The sequence below is a fragment of the Haliaeetus leucocephalus genome, unplaced genomic scaffold (genome assembly GCF_000737465.1).
Source record: "Haliaeetus leucocephalus isolate CR32 unplaced genomic scaffold, Haliaeetus_leucocephalus-4.0 Scaffold741, whole genome shotgun sequence".
NCBI lineage: Eukaryota > Metazoa > Chordata > Aves > Accipitriformes > Accipitridae > Haliaeetus > Haliaeetus leucocephalus.
In genome coordinates this window covers 2,790,611-2,810,163 of record NW_010973177.1, presented here as the reverse complement: position 1 = coordinate 2,810,163, position 19,553 = coordinate 2,790,611, and positions in this window count along the sequence as shown.

Sequence of the window (19,553 nt, the reverse complement as noted above, 5' to 3'; positions counted from 1 at the left end):
CCCCACCCAGCGCCATTGTCCCCCCAGGACGATGTCCTGCAAGGCTGGCAGGCCCCCCCGCAGCCCCAGCATCCCCCCAGGAGGATGCCCTTCAAGGCTGGCCGGTGTCCCTTTTTGCCCTGCATCCAGGGCTTCCAGCAAGCACCCTTCCCACGCTGACCCCGGTTCCCCCGTCCTGCCTCTCCAGCCAGGTGTCATTGCTCAGGCCGTGAGCGTGGGCTGCCCCTCGCTAGTTTTTTTCCAAAAGCAGAAGGGACAATCAGCGCCTTGCATTCAGGGACAGCGTGTGATCGGCAGCTCCGTGTCTGTGACTTAACCCTGCTGCAAGACTTGGAAACGGCAGCTTGTAATTAAAACATATAGGCGCATATTTCTGGCTAATTTGAACAGAGTTGGGTTTTTTTCCCACTGATAAAAGCAGATCCTGTTTATACTGGTTTCCTCCCAGTGACCCTACTCTCCTGCCTCCATACATTGCAATGGGGACTGACCCCAGTGTTGAACAGGGGCTCTCCCTCTGCTCCTTTCTACTGTACACAGGAAATATTTCCTTGGAGTGTGTTTACCCATGGTTTTTCAACTTTTCTTTCTTAAAAAAAATTATTTTAAAGGGCAGTCCAAGTGGACAGTGAGGTGATTTAACTGTTGTTCTGTCAGAGCACGGGAGATCTGTTGATTCGATGAATATGAGAGTGGACAAAAAACATAATAGTATATTTATTCCCTTATTTTCCTTGACAGTCATTGCAGGAAATGGCACATTTCTCATCTTCCTTATATCTTTCATGCACTTTTCTCTTCCTTAAGATTTCACCCTCCTTCCTAGACCTGGGCTTTTGACCTTGCTGGGAACATGCAATGTAGAGCAACTGGAAAATACAAGCAAACAGAAACAAGTACTGTACAAGGAATATGTTCAAAAGGATGGTTGTCTTAAAAAGACCCACCCAACAAACCCTTTACATTTTTTTTAATGTGAACTGAAGAAAAAAAAAAAAAAGAAAAGCCCAAACACCCAACACTTGAGGTCAAATTACTCATTTTCCTTATGTTTTGATGAAAACATGTCAACCACCAAAGTGAAGTATCGCTTCTTACTGGGATGCTAAACTCAGCATGGGATGATCTCAACCCATGGAATTTTGTAGCTGTATCTTTGCAGCTACACAGATTTCTGTCTAGATAAATATATCTCATCTAATCTACCCAGTGACATACAGAGATAAAGAAAACATGTGCCTTTCTCCAAAGTTAAGGCTGGACTGAGCTTCTCATGCACAGCAGGATTTTAACCACCTTTTTGGCCACAAAAGAAAGGTTTTTCCCAAATGACGTGGTAGGAAATGTCATTAGGGCGAAGATTGCACCCGCCTTGCATCTCGCCCTCCCTGGGTGAGCTCTCCTCCTCTCCTGACCTCTCCAAAGACAACTTGCCCACGTTGCTTGAGCTGGCCTGGACTGCAGGGTTCGAGTGGGACGCGGGGATGGGATAGCTGAGCTGAAGGTGCACTTTTTTTGGGGGGGTAAGGCTGGGGGTTGCCACCTCGTGTGCTGCTCAGGGCGGATGGACCTGCCCCAAACACGCATAAATTCTTTGGGGCTGCACTGACGGCTTTTCCCTCCCAGCCAGGGCAGGGAGAGAGCACGTCCCATGCTGTCATTGCGGCTCAGCTAATGAACATCAACTCATTAAGATCCAGTTACCTCGTTGCTTTCCATCTGGCTCCTTGTTTCAGTCTAAACCAGGGCGATTACGGTTAATTTAAACCAATGAAGAGCAGGTTTATGCTAATGCTCGTAAACCCAAATGGAAGTGTTCGAGCAGGTCTGCATGGAGGAACTGAAGGGCTTGAAGTAAACACAGACGGAGATCTGCGAGCACCTGGGACCTTGCCAGTCTGTTGGGTTTGAGCTGGAAGGAGGTACAGCGCCTTCCCCTCTTGACATATTACATCTCTTTCCTCCCTTTTTTAAAAGTTTTTTTACCAGTTTGGGCAGAGTTTATCCCAGAGTGCCATATAGTGCTGTGAACAGGGCTTTTTAAATTAAAAGAAAGACACGTACACCTGATGAACAGTGTTTGTCACGCTGTAATTGCATGTTACGCCTGGGTCTTGAAAAGGAAAGGCTTTTTTTTTTTCAGCGCAAAAGACCACATCTTAAAGGATTTTGATCAACGTTCGCATGTACTCCAGATTTACGCGAGGTACACCAAGGAGAGCGGTGCCCTGGGTACACCCTTGCTCTGCAAAGGAAAATTAGCCGCGGTGGAGCTGCCTGCAGCATCTCTCGGGTCCAGAGCTGGGAGAGACAGATCCTGCTGGCATTCAGTGCAGAACAGAGCTGAAATGATAATATTTAAGTGATTGTAAAGGTGGGCTTGCCTTGCCTTGGGGAGGACATCACAAAATCCTCTAGGAAGCTGGGATCGGTCTTTGCTACATGTCCCTCTGAGGCCATGTCCAGCTGGAGTTTAGTTAGATCTGCTCGCTCCTGTGTCCAGCTGACCCCAGGTCTTCAAGCATATTAAAAAACCAGCTAGAAGTGATTGCAAGGGATGATTCAGACCTGTGCTGCTGTCCCTTTTGGTGCTCAACGCGGGGCTCTTGAGAAATTCAAGATAAGGACCGTAACTGGGAGAGGTGACGGGGAAAACATGGACTGGACACTGCCAAAGAGCATTAGAGTTGTGGGGAATTTTTCTTTTAATTGTGGCTAAGGGATGAGGGGTGGAGTGTGCACAAATTGTCCACCTTTGTCGGTGTTGTGATGATGTTATTTTGACTTTGGTGGGGGAATTCTTTTTGTGAGGGTTGTGAAGATTGTGTGATGAATGTATATTTTAATGGTATTGCTGTATTGTTGCAATTTTAGTTGATGTCTAGGAAGATCAGGCTAGGCTTTGAATGTTTATGTCTTAATTAATGAGACGAGGAGGATAAGGAGAGGAAATAGCTTTTATTAGCTGACTGATAAAGGTGGGGGAAAAGAAAATCAGACAATCGTCTTGTAACACATACCTAAAATTGTCCAGACAAGCGACCTTCCCTTTCCCCTTGCCTTCCCGCACCCTCGAACCATCCCAGCCACTGCCACATCAACACCTTTACTACATTTACTAGTTTTGTCCTTTGTGCATGTGAACGTGTCTGCTTTGGGTTTGGTTTGGTTTTTCACTGTTTGCTACCCTACTGCAGTTCTGGTGGCCATCAGTGGTCCCCAGACCAAGCGTGGGAGGGACAGTGGTGATCTGACCCAAGTCCCTTTACTGAAGATCATAGAATCATAAAATCATTTAGGTTGGAAAAGACCTTCAAGATCATCAAGTCCAACCATCATCCATGCCCAAGGGATGGAGTTGCCTCTTCCAAACCCACCCTTCGTGGTGGCTTTCTCCTCCTGCAGTGGACCCCAGTGCCTCCCTATCCTCTCGATTAGAAAGTCTCCCCTGGTCCAGCCAAAACTTTCTTTGCTGTTATTTCACAGCTTGTTGCCAGCTAATGTGGAGAGAAATTTATTACCTTCCTCTTACGGGTTTTAATTTAATTTTGGGGCAACTCAATAGAAAAAGGCAAAATAAATGTAAAAAGAAAAAAAGGAAGGAAAGGAAAAGGGTTATCAAGCACATTAACTCCTTATTTCTGACCACTCTCTTAGTGCAATGGAAGTGCTGTTACAGAGCCTGGCTGTGATTAACAGGGAAGATTCTCAGAAGCAGAAATTCCTTTGGCTTCCTGGGTGCGAGAGCTGACAAAGCAAGTGGAGGGAAGAGAGGCTGAAGCTAACAGGAGCCCCTCCGAACTCAAAACGAGAGGTGGCATAAAACGAGATGGCAAAGCATCTTTCAGGCCATCAGCAATCAGTGCCCATCGACATGCATGGGCTACAGGCATTTCAGAAGGAGCAAGCCTCCACCCCAAATCTCAGACACAGCCTAAGACAGTGGATGGGAGCCAAGGAAAGATGCCAGTTTTTTTGTGTGCAAGGAGAAGAGTTCTGAGTGCCATGCTGATATCTGGGCAGCCAAGGCAGGTGGGATGGGTAGATAGAACAAGCAGATAAGTGTGGTTTATAGGGCTGGTTGGATGTGTTTGTTATTTCAGTGGGAATGTTGATGTGTTCAAAATGAAGCATTCCTCAGGGATGTTCTTTTTTTGTTTTTTTTTTCTCTGTTAAGAGCCATATAATAAAACACTTCAATACCAAGAAGAACATTTTAGATCCGCATTTCAAACCACTTTTTTTCAGGGGGGGAACGAGCAAAACATAAGGCCAATTACTTCAGAAATTACTAACAGAACTAGCAATTAGCAGAACAATTGCTAATGATGATGTAAAAAGAGCAGTCACTGATGTATAGAATAAAATAAATAACAGCATAAAAGATAAATCACAGCAGAATGAAATACATAAATAAAAATGCTACAAAAGGTCAAAATTGCAGCAAAGGGTTTCTCTGTTATCACAGAAAAATATTTCTCTTGGCAGTTTTGTTTCCTTGAGAAATTTAACTTCCCCCAAACATCAGCATTTATTTGCCATTACTGTATTTTTTTCCTAACAGTTAGAAATTCAGACCGTCAGCTGCCCTAAATGGCAGGTATGGGTAGAGTCCTGAACCAAAGCTCTTTTGATTTGTGAAGGTCTGCCTCTCATGGTTGACTCTTTTGCTCATAAATAAAAGTCCTGAGAAGCAGCTTTTGGAAAAGGAGGCCAAACTAGGACTTTGCCTACACAGAGAGGTTGTCATGACAGTGCTCCATCCCAGCAACCATAAGATAACCACAAAACTTGAGAAGGTCACTGACCCAACAGCTGCTGTTTAAATAAACAGGGGATATAGAAGTTGGAGAGGGAAATGGAGAAGTCAGGAGCACTAGGAGGAGGGGAGGGTTAGCAAAGAGGATCTGGGTGTTTGACTCGAGGACTTCCCTGTGGCAATCAGGAGCAGGGGACACTTGCAGGGCATGAGGATCTTTGGGTTTGGAGACAACAGGGTGTCTGGGATGGTGCATGCATGCGAAGCCACCTCTGAACTTGGTCCTGCTATAATAGGCCTGTCCATGTGTCATCCTGAACACGAAGACACAACAGAATGTGGGCAAAGGGGACGGCAGGGCAGGAGGAGGGGGGAAAATGGTGTGGCCACAAGGAGAGAAGCACGTAGGGCAGAAGGTGACATTGGGTGGTGGTGGGGTTGCTCTGTTGGCAGAAGGGTGGGTTGACCGATGTGGGTTAGTCCAGGGCAGGAGTGTGCTTTAGAAGCAAGGTAATGACCTTGATTCCAATAAAGCCCAACAGCCTAAAACCTTTTGGTAATTCAGTTTTGCATGACGCATAAATATAAATATAAGCAGAAATATAAATATGAATAGAAATAAATATATACTATTTCTATAAATTCAAGTCACATTGTAATTTCTCCCAGTAGCTTGTTTGCTTTCTTAAACGAACACAGGGACCTCCCAAGCTTCCACCCTCTAATTTAGCACAAGTAAATACAAACAAATATAAATACATGGCATGAAAATGAGTGGCGTAGGTTCAGACTAAAATTAAACTCTTCAAGCTGGGTCCTGTTCCTCAACTTTGCCTTCAGTTAGAAATAACCAGTTACTTTAGCAGCTACCTCATGACAGATTAAAAAGATCTGGGTTCAATGTGTGTGAGGTTTTGTTTTTTTTTTTTATTAAGCCACCTAAAATGTTAGAGGATGAGGAATAAAAGTTGAGCTTATTTATTTCTGTGGCATTAAGCGAGTTCACCCTCTGACTGGCTTCCTCACCTGATGCCCACCTCGAGGTAGGAGTCAATAAAATGTGCTTGAAGCTGGCTACCTGTGGGCAAGGACACATGATGTAGGTATAGCCATGACCTGAGGATGGCTCACTGTGAAAACCTCACCTGGAAGAAAATCTCTCTTGCATTAATCGCTTCAGCCACCAGCTTTGTTTGTCTCCTATTTGCTGGTGGTGGTTTTTCTGTTTCCTTTTTAGATTTAATGCTGTGCATATTACAGAAGCCAAATTTTAAACAGTGGAAGTTGAACGTGTACTTGGATAAAAGCACACGAGTGTCTTGTCTCCATGAAATGTTTGCAAAGCAAAGGGGGTGTGGGGAATAAAAACCACAGTGCATCATCCTTTTTCTTGCTTTTAATGCCAATAGTGAGTGGCAATGCCTAACCGAAGCTTGTTCCTGTAGTCTCTCTCAGTACAAATACGGACATTTACCGGCCCTCTGGGAACAAATTCTGACACCTTGTCCCTCACAGAAATAATGGCACCATCCTGTTTTACATCTTTTGAGAAATTTGGCCCAATATAGCAAGATGCTGCCCAGCTGGCTTTCTTCTTCATCCAGCTGAAAAAAAATTCCTCCTGGCAGAGGTTTTTCTTGCCAGTTCTGGTGACATGCAACACCAGCCAGGCCGGGCTTTGCTTGCTTACCCAGCGCTTGTGCTCCGAATGTGGCCTTTTGGTGAACTCCTGTGCTACCTGGGAGCGTGCAAAGGCTGGACTGAGCTCAGCCACTTCTTTGCTTCATAATCTTAAGGACCTTTTTGGGTCTATAGCATGGGTCACTGGCGGCTGAGAGAGTTACATCTCTTCTGTATGCCTCGCTTTTTCCTTCTGATCACATGTAATTCATCACAAAGTGGAATTCTATGGCAGCACTGACAGCAGGAGGAGGACATCTCCTTATGCCTGTTTCAACACATCGATAATCAGCTCAGCCTTCCCTGACCTCCCCATGAAAGGTCAGAAATGCATTTCTGGGTCTTTTTGCTTGAAATCTCCTGTGGTTCAGCTTGGCTTCTGCAAACCCTCCCGTTAAACCAGCAAAGAGTGTTCTCATGAGTGATGTTATCCTAACAGTTTCCTAGTCATTAAAAGAGGAGAATAATATCGCTAGCTGCTGGTCCAAATATTGCCATCTGATGCAACCCGCAGAGTTAAAAGTGGTAATGAATTTAGCAACAGGCATAGCAATGGGCATGTAAAAGCATTAGCCAGATGTTTGCTTTTAGCATGACACATGTAGGATAGGCTTGTTCTCTTCCCTCTGGCTCTAAAGTGACTGCATGACTGCATTCTGATTTAGAGGCCAGAAGGAAACCTTAGCTTCGTCTTGGCTAGTAAAAGCGAGAAAACATTGCTGATAGCTCTCTAGTTCGGAGGTGAACTAGGTCAGAGTAGCCCCATTAAGATAGGTTTTGCTAAAGGAATGACCTTACTGCAACAGCTAGGCTATTTGGATGGCAGCATCGGTTTCTTATTAGTTGTTCCCAAGTGATTCTGTGATGCTTTGTCATTGCAGCCAGCGAATGTGGCCTTCCAGGGCAGGGCTTTCTGCTGGCAAGCAGAGCCAGGGAGGAGAGCAGGCAGTGACAGATAAACATACGCCTGGGACTCCGGAGCTTGAAAAATCAAATGCTTCAGGACCCAGTGACTATATGCAGATGTATTTAGCAGGTGAATGCCCCTCCAAGGATGTTACACATATGATGCCTCTGCTAGGCTTAAATGAGATGCCTTGAATCAGACTTCCCCGTTGTCCACTCTAAGGATGTCTTTTCAGATGGGAAATGGTATGGAGCTGCAGTTCCCAAATTTCTTCACTGGTGGCTTTGCATCTTGGGAAAAGCCCTGTTTCTGCAAAAGAACTTCCAAGGGGTTTGGAAATCTTCCACGTGGTTTCCAAACCCCGTGGGAGTTCAGCAATCTTACCAGTGGCTGTGACACTTGGCTGCTGTAGAGAAGGGGAGGTAGTCATCTCCTCTTCTTCTGTGCTGCTCCAAGGTGCTTTAGACAACACTGCCAGGTGAATTTTTACCAGGGTATTTCTGAAGCTGAAACTTTTCAAGAAACCACATGGTAATTGTAGCATATACCCTATTTCCTGATCTCCCAGGGAGGAGGGTGGGAGATCCAAACCCCCAAAATGGGATCAGATCTCTGTTCTCACTGGTGAACGGCCAGCCTCATTTACTGAGTGTGTCTTTCAAATTACACATCCCAATTGGAAGGAAGGGGTTAGAGATAAATTTCAGAAATATTTTACGTATTATCCCCCAGTTAAAGACAAAGAAACAAAGGTATTAACCAAGATCCTTCAGGGAAAGGAGCCAAACTTTCTGTCTCCGCTGTTAGATTTCCCGGATCACCATGGTCCCTGGTGAGCTGGGCTCAGTTGCCCCAGAATGCTGCAGGTTGCAAAGGCTGAGAGAGCTGATCTTCAGTCTGAGGACATCTTGGCAACGTTCAATGTGCAAACAGCCACCATTTTACAGACTGTCTTTGCTTGGGGCTATCCCACGTACCTCCCCCCTTTTTTGCTTTTTGAGCATTTCCTTGGAAGTCAGAGAGTCCTTGTTGTGGGGACACTGGCAGAAGGTGGCTGTCACACAACATGCCAGCAACATGCCAGGTGTCAAAATAAATATCTCGGGGCCCTTGGCAAGGTCATGCTTTCTCCTGGAAATAAATCCGTGGGGTCTGTATGTGTTGCTACCTCTCAAGAGAAATCCAGGTCTGACATGCAAGTCAGAAGCAAGCTCCCAGAAGGTAGTATCCAAATCAATCTTTCTGATCTTGGCTATTAGGGATCTTGAAATCTAATGAGTCAATCAGACAGAAGACATGACTCCCAAAGACTCATGGAAATTACTTTGGAGAAGACAATGAATAATCTTCTTGCGTCAGCTAGCTAAAGAACTAAATCAGGTCAAGGAAGATCAGTCATTATTAAAACTATCATCATTATTTTTAGTAGGGACTAGAATATAAATATATGGAGAGGAAAAGAAGAAAAATACATGTCCAGAAAAGTGCGTGTTATGAGCAGCTTGACAGTCAGTCAGAGAAAATGGTATAGATTAGAGGCAGCAATCTGGAAAGTGAGGCAGAGACAAGTTAGTAAGGCCACATTAAAAAACAGTAGGAACCCAACACAGATTTTTTCCAGCTCTGTTCCAGGAATGAAACAGGATTTAGTGGTTGCTGTGCAGTGTTTGGATAAAGAAGCATCCATAAAATCCAAAAAGATGTCCGCTGCAAAAGTTACATTGCAACACTGTTAGATAGGGGAAGCCTGGAACGGTTTTGAAGTCTACAGCTGCTTCCAGCTTCTGGTTTGGAGCAAGGGCTGATTGCAGGCCATGATGCAGGAGCAAAAAGGAAAGTGCAGTAATCTAATACAGATGTTTCAGCAGTGAGTGAATCCTTGGTTTTGACAGCAGTTCTCTGGCATTCAGGAAATTACTGTGGTTAGAGATTAATGCCTTCTACTGCTCTGCTTTCCTTCCAGGATGAGGGAAAATAAAACATGAAATATGAACGCAGAAGTTACCGAAAGCTGAGAGGTGGTCTTAGAGTTTGTTTTTTCCCCCCACATTCAAAGCCATATTTGCTGGAGAAAGTCTGAGAATGTTTGTCTTAGGTTATATTTGTTTATGAAGAATATAACAGCCAATTGCTAGAGCCAACAAAGACCAGAACGCAGGTCCTCACCATCCAGGGGTGCCTCCTAAATCCAAATAATTCCGTGTAATGGGATTACCTTAGCACAGCAGTGAGGGGTCAGGAGAGAGGGTGAACATAAGCAAAATTAGCATGAATGCTAATAGCTTCTTGAGTGTTAGGAAAATAATTTGTTTAGGGGAGGTCTTAGCACCCATTCCTGTATTTTCAGCGTGACAATATATGAAAATCCCTTTGTACCACAGTGACCCACCTCTGATCACTTCTTATTTTATGATATAGCTGGATGCAATACCATACCAGTGAGAAATTCTGGATTTTCCTGCACAATGGCTACACCTTGACAGTGATGGCTGTGGCCCAAGTGCCAGATGACGAGTATCTGAGGATGGATATCCTCTTGGCTGCAGATTAGCTGTTAAAGCAAAATGCAGCCATAATTGCCAAGAAATGAACTAAAGGAGAGAAAAAGGACTGGTAAAGATATCAAACACAGAGATATCACCTCTGCCTCTGGTGGGAGGAGGAGTAATACACTTTTATACTCTGTTGAGGGTATAGGTGGTATATACTTGCCAGAGTATATAGGTGTATTACTACCTACCTGCTCTGCTGTCTTGCTGCTGTCAGACGAAAGACTCCAGACCTTTTTCTTGTGCCAGCAAGGCCACTCTGTCTCTTCATACTGGGGAAAGAGGACGAGTGAGATCACTGCCTGAGAACATATGCTAACCTCTTCCTCCCAGGATTTCCCATGAAAAGAGAATCAAGAAATAATTGGAGAGAAACCAGAGATACAACAACTTGCAACACACCAGGCAACAGGACTCTGGTAACACTTAGAGCAGATTTCTGGTCTCCTGAGTTTCTTTTCATTGTATCGATGCAATGAAACTTAAAACACATGAAACTGATAAAGAAAGGAGCCGATGGCACAATTTAGTGTAAAAACCCCCTTTGTGTTCATAGTCCATGTAATTGTTTTTTGAATACTTCCATGGGCATCATCTAATTCCTTTAAAGTAACTAGCTGGATTCAGATGAAGAAAACCTCTGTGGCTTCATGGAGGCAAAACTAATGTTGGGGGTTTTTACAGCATGCTGGAAAAGCTGAAGGTGAATGTGGTGAGAACAGTGCAATACATTCAGCTGAAGAAATGCCTTCAGGTGTCAGCTGCAGGGACTGCAGAACTTATCTCCTTTCACACTGGATACCTAAAAATGCAGTGAGCCCTTGGGGTTATGATAGATACTTCCATAAATCCCTAAGATTTCTATAAAACAGCCCAAAGCTCAATAGAGTAAAACAAAAAGCACCACAAAAGTTAGCAGTGGAAAAGAAAACACAGAACATTATGACACTGCATAACTCCTTAATATTTGGATTTTCCCACATCTTGAATACTGTGTGTAAGTTCAGCACCCTTATCTCAAAAGAGATATAGGAGAACTACAGAGGAGGGCAACAAATCCCTGCAGCTGTTAGCAACAGTTTTTCTATGAAGTCTGGTTAAGTAGGTTAGGACTCCTCAATCTGGGAAAGAGATGCTTAAAGACGAGGATAAAAACTCAAGGGGAATGGAGGTGATGGAGAAGAACCAACTATTCCTGGTCTCTTCCAAAGGAAGAACTCGGGGCCATTGAATGAAACTAGTAAGTGTCAGATTAAAAAAATACAACAGGCTTCCTTGCCGGAGGATGTTGTGGTACAGGAGGTTTATATGGCTCCTGGAAGAGTTTGCCCAAGTATTTGAAGAAATAGATTACTAAATGAGAAAATTGCATCAAATTCAGGAAATCTTCTGAGCTGAAAGTAGTGGTGGGCAGTGGGAACGCACAAGGAAAGTGTCACTTTTTCGTGCCATGTTCTGACTCTCCCTGATTCTGTGCAAGGCTGACAATTTTAAAGCCAGCACCAGGAACATCACCAACAGAGAGTCCTTCTCAACCAAAGGCACACCTTTGGTGACTCTCTGTCACATTGGAGAACCATGTTGTTACCCTCAGTGGTGCCCTGTTAGGGCTGATGTGCCTCACTAACCTGCGCTGCCCCATCCATCCCCTGATCTACCCCAGGGCAAGAGTGATGGGTTCAGTGCTCCAAGGCTGGAAAGGAGACAGACCTGCCATCGTACTGGTACCACTCATGACCCTGTGACAGGCTCAGTGGTTGCTCAGGTCTATATGGCAAACTGAAGGAGGAGGGGAGGATCTGGGACAGTCTGCTGGGAAGCAGCCTTCAAGATCTGTCACAAGACTAAGACAAAGGGTCTAAAGCTCTTATCTGCTTTGGTCATCTTCACTTTTCTGGCTGTGTTATATTTTTCCTTCATGACTGGTTCAGGATCACCAGACTGGTTAATGAACTGGAACAATTTCATAAGAGATGAACCTGAACTGGAATTCAGCCAAGAAACATAAATGGTTCAACTACCTGATTAGGAGATGAGCTTAAGCCAATTTGCAAGCAAAACCGAGGTCTGTGGGATTTAAGTCAATTCTTATCGTGGTTATCAGCTCAGGACATGAAACGTAAGAGAGATGAATCTCCATGTGGCTGGCAAAGATTAGAAAATGTGTTGTTTCCTTCTCATATGATATACTTAATTCCTAAGTATCTGCTGGAGAGCTTGAGTGGATTCTTTGCTGTGCTGACTTTCCCAAAGCGATGCTATATCCTTCAAAACAATGTACTCAAAGCAACCTATTAAGAAAAACTACACAGCTGAGATATTTGCTTAATTGGAGCTTCTCTTCAGAAACTAGGTCAGCTCCACAGTAGCAAATCACAGTGATGGTCATTTAATTGAGATGCGTAGCCAAATCAGGGCATGCCAGGCAAGGCCTGTGTGGGCTGTGATACATATTCAGGTTTCTGGGACTTCATTCAAATGATGTTGAACTAGCTGACCAGCCCAATACTTGCTGATTTATTTTGTACTTTTGCATTGTATGCTTGCCTCTAACTCTTGGCAATCACAACCACGCGTCATCATGGCCACCCCACTCAAACTACTTTTTTCAGCTAGGTGCATTCAAATCAAGAAGACATGAGCATGGCTAACCTAACAAACTCATAAAGTTACAAGATTTTAACAAAGTTGAGGGGCAGCAACACTTTGCCTAACAGAAAGTAAACTGGAAGCTTCAAAAGGAGGTTTACAGATTCTTATGGAGGGCCACTGACTTCCTTTTCCTTGATCCTGACTTTTAAACATAATTGCGTAGGAGTATGTCTAATACAAATGGTGTATTTAGTGAATAAGTTAAAAAAACAGGAGAAGACTCCATGCACACAGTGGAAGGGAAAGACGAGAACAGTAATGACCATGTAAATAATGTGTCTAAGTCACGCAGCTTAATGCATTACCAAGAAGTGCTCAGACACAATGGCGATGAGCATAATATAGATGAGCATGCAGAATAGGAAAAGACACCAAAGAGATAACTCATGCAATCAGTAATGTTCACCTTTTAAACCTGTCAAAATAGCAGGATCCAACCAATTTTCCTTTTATTGTTCCTCTGTCAGTTGAACACAGAGCCCTAAATTAAAATAAGCTAAGTGTGAGAAAGCTTCTAATTGAAGCGTTACAAGAAATTTCCTAGAGGATATTAAAATACCCTAGAATCAGCTTCTAGAGGAAATACAATGCAAAGAGATTCAAGCACTAATTAAGCAGGCAAATAAACCACAAGGCATATAAACAATCCAGCCAATAAACTGGGAAAAAGATCTTCTCCATGGAGCTTGGCCACAGTCTATGCAAAATTGTGTATCCAAGAACCGCAATCAGAGTTGATGCTGGAATTGGAACAGCCTTTGGGTTTCCTATAAATCTAGGATGAGAATGACCCCAATAAACACTCCAGCAATGGCACAGTGCTGTTGAAATCAGCCTTTCCTGCTGCATGCACCAGTTGGCTTTATGTGATATTTGATTTGCTTTCAGTGTTTATAAGAGATGCCAGAACTTATATAGACCTTGTAGAAAGGTCTCTTGTGTAGCAACAATTCACTCCTTTGCTAAACACTGATTATATCTTTGTCATGTGCCACAACCATCTTCCAATTCTCAGTGTGGAAGATTCACTTTACAGCTTCGAATGCGTTTCTGGAAAATGAACAGAATTAGTCACAGCGATACCTATTGGTAGCAACTGGGGGATCTGAGAAAGGAATTCTTTGACCCAGACATGTCTGCAAAGAAGAGTACTGCGGGGTATATAAAGAAACCAGAAAACTCTGGATGTTAATAAGCATAAATTTTTGATGGGCAACTAAAAAAAACCCAGCCAAAGAGAAAAGGAGAAGTTACGACTTTTAACAGAATAGGTAGGAATGGACTGAGAACATGAAGATACAGGACAGCTCGAATGAGACTGAAAAGATATGGATGGGTCTTAGGAAAAGAAGGCAAGATATTGATAATGGTCTTCAGAAAAATGCATTTCCTCAGATGGAAGTAGTTAAGACCCAAGAGGGAACTATTTTAAGGGGAAAAATTTTGGAGAACTGCAATGCTTTAAGAAATTTCTGTTAAAGGAAGACATACAGAACATGAAAAATGGTTTAAGAAAGTTGTAAGAAACTTACTTGGCAAAAAGACCTTTAGGGATCTCAGAGACAGGTGGGAAATGTACAGCATCCAGAAACTTCATCAAAGCACTATGGAGAAGTTTATTAGACAAGCACAAATATATAGGGACAAAAGGTAGACAAAGAACAACAAAAAAAGCGTCTGATAAGTATAAGAAGAATGAGATGAATGTCCATGACACAGTTGTTCCTCATCTCAAGGGAGAGGAAGATGTCAGCCAAATACTTAAAAAAATAACGCTATCTCAAAAGCGATTAGGTGTTTGGCACAATTAACATTACTGAAAAGAAACAAGAAGTCAGGCTATAATGGGAGAAAAAAAGATATAGCAGGTAGGTGTTTCAAATGATCTGGAGTTGACAACATTCACCTGTGTGTATTCTGGAAGATAGCTGGAAAAACCCACGGAGAAACGGTAATGACCTTTGAAAACATGGGCTGGGGGGTGAGGTGGGCAAGGACTAACATAGTGCCGATCTTTGGAAAGAAGGATGGGGTGATAAAGTGAGTTGGCATGATTTAAGTTTTCAGAATAAAGTTGAAATAAATACTCAGTCTGTAAGCATGCAGAAGACAACAGAGGGATAAATAACAGCCAAAACATTTATTTTTTTTTAATAAAGAACAACCTGCATTGAAGAAATTGAATTTCTTTTTTTTTGACAAAGCAATAGGCTTGGAGGATAGGAAAGAAACCATAGATGTTAAATATTGTGACTTAAGGTCTGGACATTATTTCACTACATAGTCTCCTAAGCAATTTTGGGAAATGAGGATTAGATAATGCTACTATTTATTGTACTGCCATTTGACTGGAAAACAGCAAAGCATTAATAACTATTCTCTGAGAAGCATCAGACCAGAACAATGTATTAAGAAACAAAAGCATAAGTCTGTCATAGGACACGTACCAGTCAACTTTTTTTTTATTAACGACTTTGAGATTCTACAGACTGATGGCATTTGCAATTCATGTGAACAAGCAGGAAGACAAGACTCAAATCTGAAATTGTCCTGACAGATTGGAAAAATCTTCTGGAGAAAATAAAGTCCAATTCAATAAGGCCAAATGTAAAATTCTAGCCCTCACAAAGAATAATCAGCTGTGCGATACGGGAGAGTGGATGAGTGGCAGCAGCCAGTGGAGGAGACTTGGGGCCACAGCAAGCACACAAGGAACGTTTGTCAGGAATTCACGCTGCTGTGGAAAAGGAAACTGCCCTGCAGAGATGGGAATGCACCAGGCTGTAAGTAAAAATCGATCAAATTCATAGCAACTTTTTTTCTCACTTAAACTGTTCTAATATGACATAACACCCTTAAAGTGTGTGGAATCATATTGCTCTAAATCTATTGGAAATTCATGTATTTTTTCCCCATTCTGTGATTTTTCAGGATTTGGGAAATTCTTATTACCTCTTATTACACTTTTAATTTGAATACCAACTAAAAAAGGACCCAAGGGAGACAATGGGAGGGTTGCCTAATGATATGGTCATGGCTAAGACTGATTTTGGCACAGAAATCCTGGCAGCTCTGGTCTACAGAAAGTCTGTGGCTTGTGATGAGCTCTGCTGCTAGTTCAGAAAGGAGATGACATAGGACTGTTGATGGTAACGAGTGACACACAGGCTATCTTTAGCTCAGTAAAGTTGACTGGTCAGGTGGTCTCCCAAATTCTGGATAGTGCCATGCTTCTATGAAGGGGGCCACAAATAGCTCAAGGTGAACAAGAATTTAAAAGTTAGGCACCATGCCACACTCATATGAGTACATTCCTTAGGTCCCAGTCACTCTACTGGGCATGAAGACGTCTGGCCAGTATACTGATGTTGGCCATCATGGGAGATGTAGTTCAGGTGGAATTTCACAGACCCATAGCATCAAATTTTAGGTTGGAAGGGGCCTCCAGAGGTTGTCTGGTCCAATACCCTGGTCAAAACAGGCGTCACTAGGTCAGGTTGCTCAGGGCCATGCCCAGTTGACTCTGGAACACCTCCAAGGACAGAGTATTGCTTTTATCGCCTGTACCTCTTGATTCTCAGTGTTTCTTAGAGGGACTGAAGGGGTGAAAATGAAGGTTGTTTCAATCCTCTGATAACCCCGAAAGCCAAAATTCAAATGATACAAGCAAAAGATGCTGAAAAGAATGAATTGCAAGTGTAAAACAATTTAAGCAAAGAAAGAAAAAGGATGGGAGGAAAGGGGGAAACAGTTAATTCCTCTTTTGTATGAACTGCAATATGTACAGACAAGGAGATAACAGGGTGCTAATGTGCCAAGTTCTTTAATATTTTGATTGGCATGAACAACATAAATAAGTCAGCTATAGCTAAAGCTTGTCCTACATGTCCAGACAGCTCTGTAAAAATGTAAAAATTTAAGGAGGGGTGAATCTTGCCAGCGCTTACCCAGACACATGAAACTGCTGAGTTCAACACTGCTACTTCGGTGAAGAAAAGTTTTCAAGATGGTATGCCAGGCATGTCCCTTAAACAGATTAGTCTGTGATCCTTGGTCAACAGTCTTTCGAAAGCATATGTGATTCCCAGGCCCTTTGGAAACCTTACCTGGCATTAATTCCATTTGTATTTACAAATGCTGTAAATTATAGGTGTCACATGGACTGATATCTGCAAAAAAAGGCTGTTATTTTTCATACTCTATGGTTAGGAATAACAAGTCTGCTTATGGGCCAGAAAGCAAGATTTCCCATTTGGAAGAATTTAAAGAATTAATTATTTGGCAGAACAAACGTACTTGTAAAATTAAGTGTCAGAACACATTTTGCCCTTTGATTCCCTCTAAAATTCTCAGATAAACCAACTTACCCCAGATACACAAATCATATACATCAGCTGCCCAGCAGGGAAAAAAGAATACTATACGTAAATGAGTAAAATCTCTGGATTTTTGAAGAGAGGAACTAACCTGAGTTGCCTGAAATCCTTTTTTGATCCACAAACAATTTTAAAATGTTTGAAATGCTTCTTTTTTTTTTTTTTCTTCCTTGGTTTTTTTGTACATGTTTTTCCATGGTTATCAAAAACTTTGTGTCTGGAACACTGAGATCTATTCAGAGAGAGTTTGTCAAGAACAGCGAACATACATCCACTTCTAATCCAGGAATCCAGAAAATGTCACAATAACTCGGCAGAACCTGAATTCAGTAAGAATCATTCCTGCTCTCCACCACCATGTTGAAAATCCAAGCAAAGCATATAAGGAGGATTTACGTACATACCTATATATATATTTATGTATGTATGTATTAAAAAAAAAAATTGTTTTTGCTTTGGCTTGATTTACCATAGATTGCATCAAGCAAAATAATTTTTCATGAAACTGGGAAAAAAAGGCAGAAGAGGAACTGGAATTCATAGAGGTCAATAACTCTGGCATCCACATTGCATTTTGGAAACACTAAAGATTCCCAAGACAAAGAGCGGCTCCTTCCTGGGACATGTTACCCAGCTTACAGTTGCAGCAGATATATCTAATAGTAGAGGAAGTCTTCCAAACAACGGCAGTGATAAAAACAGGTATCTTAGACCATTTGTTTTGTGATATATGCCTAACTTGGCTAATGTTGCAGGAGATGACATGCTGCCTTTTTCTTTTACTTACGAAGCAATTGTTTGAGTGGTTTCAGTATTGGACCACCAAGATTATGACTATATTTAGATGTAGATCAATGCATCTGTACCCAGAGGGTTTTCTTACAGCTCATACTAATCAGAATGGTTAAAAAGGTAGCGATTGATGAATCAGGTGCTAATCGTGTTTGCACTGTGATTACAATTCGGTAATTCTGGATTTTATTTGCACAATCACCCAATGCCAGCCACACTGCGCTGACATTGACAGAACTTGCAATAGAGCCAGGAATAACCAGCTGGTTGAGTTACTGCAGCAAAACACTTCTGTTCGGTAAAATGCCTTTCAGACACGGGTCACGCTGAAATGCTTTACAGCATTAAAGTCAGAACAAACAAGGAAGTGAAGCAAAACTTCCCTTAAGGGTTTTACGCTTTAGCCCATAGCTGGCCATGGGGGTCATTTTTAGTGCTGGTCACAAAAGATATTGTCTTTGTAGTCTGCTGAAAATAAAGTGGGGTGGTGGTGGAGAAGGTGAAGCCAAGGGAAAAATAAAAGGTGACAGTCTAGGTTTCTATACTGGCAATAAGGCTTTTAAGAACATGAGGAGTTAAAAAAAGCACTCTGAAAGCAGCAAGAAATCTTAGCACCTCTTAGCCCATAGTCTGGACAGAGTGTCAGGGGAAGGCAGAGGGTATGAAAATGAAACACAGAAGAACTTAATTCTGTGGTTGCATTGGTACAGCTAAAGAGCTGGGAGGAGGGACGAGATGAGACCAGCTTCTTGCTTTGTTGGTGGAGACAAAGGTGAGGGTAGTCATAAAGGGTCTCGCTTATACCCAGCCTCCCATTTTTGCACAATTTAGGACATTTTCTGTGAGAAAGAAAAAGATGTCTTTGGACATGTAAAAGGAGTTATAGTGGAGTTTTTTATAAAGAAGTTAGAAGACTCCCTCGGAAAATACAATTGTGAGCAGTTAACAGTCTGGAAAATTCAAAGGAGCTGCAAAACCATGTTTGATCCTGTACCAAACAAAGGGATGGAGAATAAAAAGTGAGAACAAGCTTCGTCCTTTAATGTAGTCTGCCTTACATTGTTGGGTCCCTTACAAGATATAAATAAAATTATTATCTTTGTAGATATCATTATGTATAACTGAAAACCAGGAGGGACGGTAAGGAAGGCGCATCATTTGAATCATCCCTTACAGCTGCAGGAATGGGACCTGTGATGGTGAGGATGCAGATGGTCTGGAGCATCGGAGCTGTGGTTTATGAACGTGACCACCAGAAACTACAAGATTCTACATAGCAAAAGTTTCTATGAACTGCCAACACACTAGTTTATGTTCACAAATTCTTTTCAGTTCATAAACTGGGTTCAGTAACTTCACAGTGTAAACTGAGGCACAGGTTGCTGCAAAGGTTTTTGCTCAGAACCAAATCTCTGGCTATTTCTTATGTGGCCACTAAACTTTGTTGCCACTGCCCTTGATGATTAGAATAGAATAGAAAAGAATAGAATAGAATAGAATAGATTAGAATTGAATAATTAAATGCTAAAAATTAAATGCTAAATTTATATAGCTTGTTTTTTTTTAGAAGAATAGCACTGCAGAGGACATCTGGATCTACCAGAGGTGGGGAAATTTCACCCAGCGTCTGGCACCCCGAAAGTGCTGCTTGCCAGGGAGGGATTAATTCCTGTGCCGATGCGGTGGCTTTGGCATGGATCAACACGGGGAATGTCAACATCAATTATCTGTTAAATCTCACCAAAATGCTATGACATGGAGGGAGAATAGACTTCCAGAGCAGACAGGCTGTAGCAGGTAGAAGCAAGTCACCGAGATTTTATACAGCTGTCGCGCTT